Below are 9956 nucleotides of genomic sequence, written 5' to 3'. Positions count from 1 at the left end.
TTCCCCAAACGTGACCCCAAAAGGGGGCTGCCAAAGGGCTGACAGAAGGGCTGCGGGCCATTAAAACGTTCACTGTTGTCTTCGTAGCGTGGCTGCATCCACAGCCAGGCAGGTACCTGCAGTGCCTTATTTTTAGATGCATTCTCTTCCAAAATTGCGGGGCACTGTGGTTTCCTCTCCTCCCTACCGCTGCCGCCAGCACTCTGCTAGCGGTGGAGTTGCACCATTTATGAAACGAGTTCCCTCAGCTGAGAAAAAGAGCGATCGCTCTGCCGTCAATATCCAAGGGGACTCATGGGGCTGGAAAGGTGCCCCGTGTTTGCTACAGGACGATTTCCCCCTCGGTTTTACAAGAATTTACTTATGGCCTCAGAGAATCTGGCTGGAATGTGCACGGGGCATCGATGGGAACACCAGATTACAGGCTCAGCAGGCTCAAAGTTTTAAAACACAGGCTGCAGTTATCACTGCGGCTCTGCATCCCTGGAAATCTTCGCTCCAGGACTGGGGGTTTTCCCAGGATGGAGCTCAGCTGGAAGCGAGGGAGCTGCTGGGCATCACCGCCCACATAGGGTCAGGCCAGGAGATCCCTTCCGAACGTCAGGTCTGTGGAGCGAGGAGGTTTGGGTCTGATGGAAGATAGCAACGAGACTCCTCGAGTTTCTGAAGCTGTAGCAGGAGATGGTTACTTTGCAGAGGGTGCTGGCAGCTCTGGAGATCCTATCTCGTGCATTACAGCAGTTGATATTTTTTTGCCTTCCCGCAGCCCTGTGATTCTGGAGGATTCTCAGCTCTTATATAAAAACGCTTTAGCATTTCCAACTGTGTTGTTTGTTGAGAAAAGCCTGAAAACACGAATCCTAAAGGGTAAAAGCTAGAAGAGAAATAAAGACTTGATAATATATGAGCTTTCTTTTTTTTTTTTTTTTCTGTTAAAACCCTGATCAATTTTAAATCATTTTTATGACTGTACATAACTGCCTTCTGGCATGCGAATGCTACAGCCTGGTGTTACCGTAAAGATAGATTCACAACTGCTGGTCAGTGGAGGATTCGAAAACACTCAGATCAGGCTGTGGAAGGAGCTCGTCCACCTCAGAGCTGCATCTAATTGACATTTAACAGGTCCTGGGATGAGGCTTTCTGCTCACGCATGGGCTTTCCCAGTGGGGCTGCTCGGCGGAGGTCTCCCCCCGCGTCGGAGGTGGGATGTGTTTGCAGCAAGCTGGGCTGGCAGCCGGGATGCTGGGGGCTGCTGGGCCGCCTCGTCCACGGCAGCAGCCCCGAGGAGGAGACGCACGCGCAGACAGGCGCTCGCAGGGGAAGCAAAGGCAGGGGATGAAGAACAGGAGACAGGGAATGAAAGCACAGGAGGAGGGAGAGGTGAGCTGTGGCTGTGGTGAGCCCCAGCGGGAGAGCTTTCCACCGCAGGTAGCCAAGACCTGCAACAAGTCCTCTCCCAGCTCGTCCCAGTTGTGAGGTCTGCATCCCTGATGGTTTGGACCAGGTTCAGCTGCCTCCCAGCCTGAGCACCACATCCACCTCCCGGTGCCCACTGAGTTGCTGGAACAAGGGAAGGCAGGGAGCCATAAGCATGGAAAGAAGAAATAAACAGCGAGCGAGGTGGAAATTAGATGAGGTACAGCAGCGAGGCATGGAGGACTGCGGCACATCCCTCCAGGATGTAGCGAATAATTTTCCCCTTCCCCAAAGCACCTCGGCGAGGGGACAGGATCATCCGTCTTCATTACATCACCAGAATGGGCTCTGTCAGGTTACACTGTAAAACCAATCAATATCCCCCGTGGCCTCTCTGGCCGCAGCTCCCGCCATGCCGGCAGGCAGCCGCACAGCCGGGGTGGGCACCGGGGCACGCCGACATGCCAGGGCACGCCGACACGCCGGGGCACGCCGACACGCCGGGGCACGCCGACACACCGGGGCATGCTGACACGCCGGGGCACACCGACACACCGGGGCACGCCGACACACCGGGGCATGCTGACACGCCGGGGCACGCCGACACGCCGGGGCACACCGACACACCAGGGTACACCGACATGCTGGGGCACGCCGGCACACCGGGGCACACACCGACACACCGGGGCACGCTGACACGCCGGGGCACGCCGGCACACCGGGTTGTGTGCCACACACCCAGGCACTGCTCCCTGGGCCACTGACTATCTACACAAGCTTGATGATGTTTTTAAACGAGTTCACATTCTTTCCTATCTGGCTCCCCAGGTATTTTATTTGCCCCTTGCTTTCCATCCTGCCCCACCTCATCAGTTGCTGCTGAGAGCAGAGAGAAGATGCTAAGGCTTTCGATTGCCTGTGGTTCAAAAATGATGGAGAGGCGCAGGGGACACGCACATGCGAGCAGAGCCGTCGGAGAGTGAGGTGATGTGCGATGCAGAGGGGTCAGCCGGACTGATGCTGCCTGGACCGGCTTCAGGGATGGGGTGGCGGGTGCCCTTCCCATGGGAATGCCTGGCTGCACCCAGAGCCGGGGCTCAGCGGCATTCCTGCTGTCCGATTGCTCCTGAGGAAGAGCGGGGCAAAGACAGATCCCCAGGATGGGAGACCCTCAGGGCAGAAGAGACCCTGACCACCACACAGCTCTTTGGATTTTACCAGGGGATGCTGAGAGTGAACTGTATCGGCGGTCGCTCTTTTGAGGTAGCTGCCCAGCAGCAGCCATCCCACACCAACTTATACCAGCCTCGCATCCGGCATGGCCCAGTCCGTGCCCACCCTGCTGACCGTTCCCGGGGCAGGAGCGGGGGTCCTGGCTGTTTTCAAAGCAGCTTTCAAAGCGGTGTCTCCCACTGCACGCCCAGGCTCCTGTCACAAGCAAAAGTCTCACACAAGACAAGACTCATTCATCTTACTCCCAGCCCGGCCGCGCGGCTAAAAATAAGCCAATAAAGCAGCAATCACCTTGGAGCAGCAGCAGCTCTATTAAAGCGGAGCGAGCTGCGGCACCTGCGCCCCGGCTCCGTGGCGTGCGCCAGCCAGATCCCCCCCAGCCCCGCTGCCGTGGCGTGACTCGTGTTGCCCTGCATCCCCGCGCTCCTGCCAGGCCACGGCTGGGCTTCTCTGGAGATTTTCCTTGCTGCCCCACGGCACAGCCGCAGTTGCACGTGCCGGCATAGGATGCAGGCGGCTCCGCGCCTCGGGCACCTCTCCTGCCTGCTGGGACGAGGGGAGAAGAGGGGCTTATCGCAGCTGAGCAGCAGCGATTCCTTCCCACCTCGCCCCTGTCCCAGCAGCTCTCATGGCCCAAATTCCACCACGTGCCCCGGCCGTGGGTGACCCATATTGACTGGAGCCGCTCATGTGCCTCTTCCCATGCAGATGCCGGCCAAGGGGCAGATCCATCCCGATCTGACGTGCTGGATGTTTGCATCAGCTTCCATTGCGAACGCTCATTTGTCATGTAGATCTCCTGGCATTTTTTTTAAAGGGTAGATTAATTTAGGGGAGCTCTCAGATCCAATTTCCTCTGGCAACGGCTCTATTAGGCTGTGCATAGCAGAGATACAGGCTCCCGTCCTCCTGCTGCTACTGATGGAATTTGATTCCGCGCTGCCAAATCTGCAGGGCTGCAAACACATTCTCACTCTTGATTAATGTGAGTAATTTCTGCTTGAAAGAAGGTTGAAATGAGCAGCCAAGGGGAAGCGAACGGTGAGGGTTCCCCCCAACTACCCCTCCTCCTTCCCCATCCCTCAGTGCTGTTTGCATTTTACCAGCTCTGGCATGGGCTAGCAGATAAACAGAATCGCTGGCCCCGTTTCAAGAGCAGCAGAAGGTGCGGGAGGCAGGGGGCACCTCGGCGTGGGCAGGGTGCTGCTGTGCTACAGCTCGTGCAACGCGAGGGGCGAGGGACAGGCGAGGGGTCGTCCCCCCAGCCCCGGAGCCGGGGTGAGGAAGGGACCGTGAGGGGTCCAGCCATGAGGGGCAGGTGGGTGGGAACGTAACGGGAAGGGGGTCTCGCCTGGGGGGCAGGCGGATCTGTAGGTGGGGAGAGGGGTCCCCCACGCCTGGCTGCACACACACCAGGGCACAGTGGTCCTGTCCTCAGCCTGGGCTTGGTCACCTCCGCTTTGAGGAGCAATGCAGCCGAGGTGCTGAGCATCTCCCTGGCTTTTCCATCCATGGGTCCCCGTGGGTCCCACCTGCTCCCAACAGCCCAGACACTGCAGGGAGTTCCTTTCCTTGCAGAGCATTCACACCGTCTGCTTTTGCTTCCTTCAGACACATCACTTGGGGCTGATGCGGGGACGTGAGATCCCTGCACGGCTCTCTGTGTGGTTTTGGAGAGGAAAATCAGTTGCCTTACACCGACACGGTGAGTACCCCCTGCCTCAGCATCCCCGCAACGCCTACCACACAACAACCTGCCCCGCAGTCAGGGTCTTTGTAGGACAGCATCGTAGCGCCAGTAATAATGGGAGGTTCCTCGTCCCCTACATCCTCTCCCTCAGGAGAAGCGGTGGCTTTGCATCTCCTTTTCAATTTATTTTTATAAGGAAAGAAGGAGAAAGAGAGTCACATCCTAATCTGGCAAAATGTCAGGGAGTGATTCAGAGAAGAGGCAGAGAGAGGCAGCCCACACAGGAGAGTTGTTTCTGATTTCCAAATGTCAGCATGTCCTTTAATTAAATGCTGATTAACAGGGGACGTGCTCCCTTGTGCTGGAACCAGGGTAACATCGCACTCCGCAGAGAGCCCGGGCGATGCCTCCCGCCCGCTCGCGCCCATGGGATGAGCTGCCTGGAGCGTCGGAGAGCTGGGAGAGGCGGGAGAGCTGGCCCTGCCTGCGCCAGGCAGCCTGGCCCCGTGGTTCGCACCACGCTGAGGGCAGCGAAAGGTTCGGCTGCTGCGCGGCTCAATGACGGTGGGCAAGCCTCTTGCGCCCGGGTCTGCACTGCCTGGCCTCCGAGCTGGGGTTGTGGCCGTGATTTTTTGTCTCCAAGTGGAAGCGGCATTGGATCTAGTTTGGTGAAACTGGATGCAAACACTGGTTGGATGCTCTTACTTTAGCTTGAGCAGCTCTTTTCTTCCTCAGCTTCTGTCTCTTCTCTGTTCACCTAAGCTACACTGCAGAAATGCTGCTGCATTTGGGATCTCCGAAAACAACTTATGCACCTAATAATGTCCCAGAGCATTATGACTGACAATGCTTCTCTTTGTTCTCTCAAGCATGCCTTGACTTTGAACTCAGCAGGAGGGTTATCCTCAAGGCTGGGAGGGCTGGGCTGTGCTCTGGGCGGTGTCTGCCTCAGGGAGGTGGCAAACCCTCTCTGACCCTGGAAGTGCAGAGCAGCACCCTACAGAGAGAGATGGGCTGGGAGGTGGCCAGCTGCTTGGGTCCCAGCTGCCACCCAGCTGCCTCTGCCCAATACTGTTCCCAAGTGCCAGGGCTGATTCTCTCCCATGGTGGCATGTGGGATGGAGCACAAAGTCCAGGTAGCTGGTCCCGGCGTGAGGAGCCTTGCGATGGGACCTCGCGATGTGTGGACCCTCCTGGTGAACTTCGCTGTGTGCCCTGGGATAAAAGAAGTACATCCTGCTCTACACCGCATGCACCCGGCTGACCACAAAAGTGCTCTTGAGCCTACAAAAGCTCTCTAGACTGCACAGAAACCTTTCCCCTGTGCAGCCTCCTTCAGAGACCCGTGTCCCACTGCGTGCACGGAGCCGCTTGCCCCAGCAAAGCCTGCCAAGGAGGTTACCGAGCTGGAGTCGCACACCAGACACAGCCAAACCTGAAGAAACAGTCTATAATTAAAATAATGCTTTTCAGCACCAGGAAAAAAAAAGCTTTTCGCGCTTATCCTCCCATCTCTGCAGCCACGGCTGCTCTGCACATCCCTCCCAGCGCCCGTGGAAAGTCTTCCCTCCCTTTCTGTGTCACCTCCCAGCAGCTGGTGGGGCTGGAGGCTGGGTCCCAGCGGCTCCGAGTGCCACCTTGCCCCGCGGCCCCGCGCGATGTGCAGCTCACAGCAACAAGTGTTCGCTCTCCGGACTCCCGCAGCGATGCTGCCTATTCCCAAGCGCCACCTGACGGCATCGTCTCCAGAAAATAGACAATATTTATACCGGCACAGCCACGGGAAGCAGCTCCGGCACCAGGGAGGGGGGAAATGGAAAACAGGGCCACTGGCTGCGAGCAGCCCTGGTCTCAGCACCCTGCCCCGTGCCCAGGCCTGGGATGCGGCAGACCAAAGCCTGCGTTCAGCGAAGGCACGTGCTGGCTGCTCTTTTCTTCTCAAGAGCACAGAAGTTCTTCCACACTACTCAGGAGGCAGGCAGATGCTGCTAGCCCTGCTCGGGGGATGCCCACCACTCCCCCCCTTTTTAATTCTCCTTGCCATGCCTGAGAAAACAGCCCTGTGTTTGGGAACGTGAGACTGAATTATACAGAAATCCTGGGGGCAGCAAGCCCGGAACACCTCCCACATGGCAAGGGGAGAAAAATCACTTTCTTCTACCACCAGACGAGGGATTTTTGCCACGCCGGTGGCATCCCCATCTCCATCTGCCTCCCTGCAGAGATGCCACCCAGCTGCTTGTTGAGGGTCCTTCAGCTGCAGTAGCCAAGCAGCAGGTCGGACATGCTCCCAGCCTAAAGGAGAGGGTGTCCCCCAACGCCTCCACCAAAGAGGCATCCTTCAGTCAGGCCGCTCTTCCTCCCCTCTCCCCAAACCGGTGCCTGCTCAGGGCAGGCACCTCGGGTGAGATGAACACAGCGCTGGCTCAGGGTCCTCCTTGGGTGTAAAGCGGCGGGAGGGGGGACCCTCACTCTGCCGATGTCCCTGCTTCCCTGGCAGCGCCCGGCTCCCCAGGGTCGGCTCTCACCAGCCGGCATCCCTGCCCCGCGCCTGGCACAAACCAACCTGCCAGTGCCCCTGGTCCAGAGCCCATCAGCCCCGCGGGTACCACCTGCCCTCCCCAGGTCTCGCTCAGCCTCCGCTCCCGATTTTGGCACATCGTGGGAACGCCGAGACACCCAACACGAAGGCACCCGGACGGAGAGACTGCAGTGAAGTGTTTTGCGCTGGGAGGGATGGGGAGAGGACGCGGGGGGAGGTGGTGATGGTGGGAAGGGGGGATGAATCATTTTGAGGGAGCCAGATTTTCATGTTCCCCCTGCTGGAAAATCAAAGTCTGCTCTGAGTTTTGCATCCCAAATGTGATTGCTTTGGGATCCCTGCCTTGGAAGGCACGTACCTCTCTCAGCAGCTGGCCGTGCCGGGATCAGTGTCCATGCTGTCTACCTGTCAGCAGGCTCTTCCTTCTGTTCACGCTGAGCATCATATTTTCTGCGAACGGCGAGGTAGTTAAAAGCTGCAACTTAAGGACTGGAGGGGGGGTGGAGGTGGACGGATTCACTAAGCATGAAAAGCAGCTATTGGCTCTGCCTCCCCGGCTGCTCTGCCGCTGGGCTGGGCTGAACATGTGTCATCCTTCGCCTCGGTTCCCCTTATTTTCCCGTCACTGTCCTTCCCCGCTCGGTGCCGGGAAGGCGGGGGGATTATTGCCGGGTTACGGACCCCGCGGCGGCAGCACGCGTCGCTCCCAGCCCCTCACCGGGCCGCTCGGGCAGATGCAAACGCTGCTCGAGATGCCCCGCTCCCTCCCCGTGCCGTGCGGCATATGGCGCGTGATTTTTAATTTCCTCGGGACGGCGCTTCGTATGGCGACTGGCAGGTTTCTCACCGCGCTTTAGCAGGCCTCTGATTAACCCCCGGGAGATCCTTACGTGCCAACTGTCCGTATGGGCCGAACAAAGCACTTCCCGCTTCCACCGCTCCCTATTTCCTTCTCATTAACGGGGAGCTCTTCGCTTGATCCCCAGCCAGGGCGGCGAGATCACCATCCTGCCGTTAAAGCCGCCTCTCCCGTGTTACGGCAGGTGAGATCTGTTGCTGGGAAGAGAAGCTCAGCTATAATCCTTTTACAAACCCTGCCTGCCTGTCACACGTCAGCCCCGCGCAGGACCGATCTTGCCAAGTGAAGCAGCCGAACGGTTAAATCAGTGGCAGCGCGAGAACCCAGCTTTTCTGCAGGGCTGCCATCTCAGGCTCTCTGCAAACACAGGCAGAGTTTCACTCAGCTCCTGCTGGGAAAGCTTCCTCTGCCACCTCAGCCACTGTCCGTGCAAAATCTGAGATCCTTAATAGCACGAGAAATCAGTCCCCCCCCCGGCTTTGACAACTCCCTGCGTGGCGACAAAGAGCTGCGCTACGTCTTTTGGGTGACAGACACCATTTCCAACGACGTATCGTGCGCTTGCAGACCACCCGCTGGTTTGTCCGCTCCTCTGCATTAATTCCTTATTCCTCACGGGAATAGCTCTCACTCTGCAGACTGCTCAAACCAGGACTGGGTCGGGAGCACACACCTGGTTTTCTCCTTCTGTAGGAAGGTTTCTCACACGTGCAGCGCTGGAATGTCACTGCTTTAACTCCGTCTCGCACCAGCCAGGCCCTGCCGCGTGTGGTCCTCGGTGAGGAGCGCAGGGAGCCCCTCGCCCGGTGGCTTTGCGGGCCATGCGTGATTGCGGAGAAGCAGCTGCCGCCCCAGCGAGGACGTGTGCTTGCGCTTCCCACCTCTAAATCCCGCTCCACCGCCTCGCTGCAGCATCGCCATGGCGCTCTGGTCCTCTCGCTGGCGTTAGAGGGAACAATCGCATTGCGGCTTGCGCATCAGGAGCATGGCGAATGGATTTGCCGTTTTCATGGGCTTTGTTTTTTAACAAAAGCAAAAACTACTAAAAATGTAATCACTTTACGCCGCCGCTGTTACAAAACAAAGCTGAGGCTCGTTCATGCCTAGCAAACACTGAATCATTCAACTTTGCTCAAAGAGAGGATGGTTAGGGCAGCAGATGCATCGGGGAAAGCCGCCTATTTATTTTGTTCTTCAGTAGCGCCCAAGATTGCAAGAGCATCCCATTAGCTGTGCGAGAACTAAAGGCTTTGCTGTTTGTTTGATGCACAGAATGAAGATTTTGGAAGCACCTCTGGACCAGGGACGCTGCTTCCCGGAGTCAAAGACCTCGATGCCCTGGCTTGGAGGCAAATCTCCAAGAACAGGTAAAGCCGCTGGCAAACGGGCGTTTCTGATGCTGCCCGTGAGGGGCAGATCCTGTCACCTGGATGAACAGCGTGGTGAAAAATTGCAGTGTAGTGCAAGAAATCTGACAGTCAGGCGATCGGTAACGGCTGTTTGCTGCTGGCCAGGCGCGGCCGAGCTGAGCGTCCCGAGCTGCAGCAGTTCTACAGCCTTGCAAGCGGCAGGAGAGCTGCCGTTAATGTTGGGAAAGGTGTTTCGGAGTGGTTGCATCCTCTAGAATACCCACCTTGAGCTGGATTTCTATAGCACTTGCTGAGCTCCGCAGAGGGCAGAAATGAGGGGCAGTTGCCCAGCCTTGGGGATATTTCAGATATTTCAGTGCTTTTCCACCTGGTTCCTGTAGCAGCACGTGGGGGGAAGCGCTGCCAGGTTTTTAAGTGTTTTTCCAAAATCCACCCGCTAGCGGGCAGCAGGACGAGAGGCTGTTGATGGGAGAAATGAGGACTGCAAGAGAGGGATCGTTGGGCTCTACAAGATTTAATGAGAAGTGTGACAGTCGAAGAAAAAAAACTGCGGATGTTTCATCCTGATCCTGGACAGCAACCAGCCAAAAAACTCTGAATCTCAACGAGGGATCCCTGTGCAAGCTGATGGTTTTTTCCCAGAGCACTAAAGCCCAGGCACCTCCCGTAGCGGAGCAGAAGCGACTTTGCCCGGCGTTTCAGAGGATGTCGCTGGCAGAAGCGGGATGGGGACCCGCACGGGGCCGTGATCCCTGCTCCCTGCAGCGCTTCCCATGGGCCGGGGAAGATTGCGTGGTGAAACCCCGAATGTTGCGAGGTGCCCAGTGAGGCTTTTCCACTCCT

Source organism: Chlamydotis macqueenii, chromosome 23 (assembly GCF_036417535.1).
Source record: "Chlamydotis macqueenii isolate bChlMac1 chromosome 23, bChlMac1.mat, whole genome shotgun sequence".
NCBI classification, from domain to species: Eukaryota; Metazoa; Chordata; class Aves; order Otidiformes; family Otididae; genus Chlamydotis; species Chlamydotis macqueenii.
The sequence above is the reverse complement of the archived record's forward strand: the minus strand, read 5'-3'. Positions refer to the sequence as shown.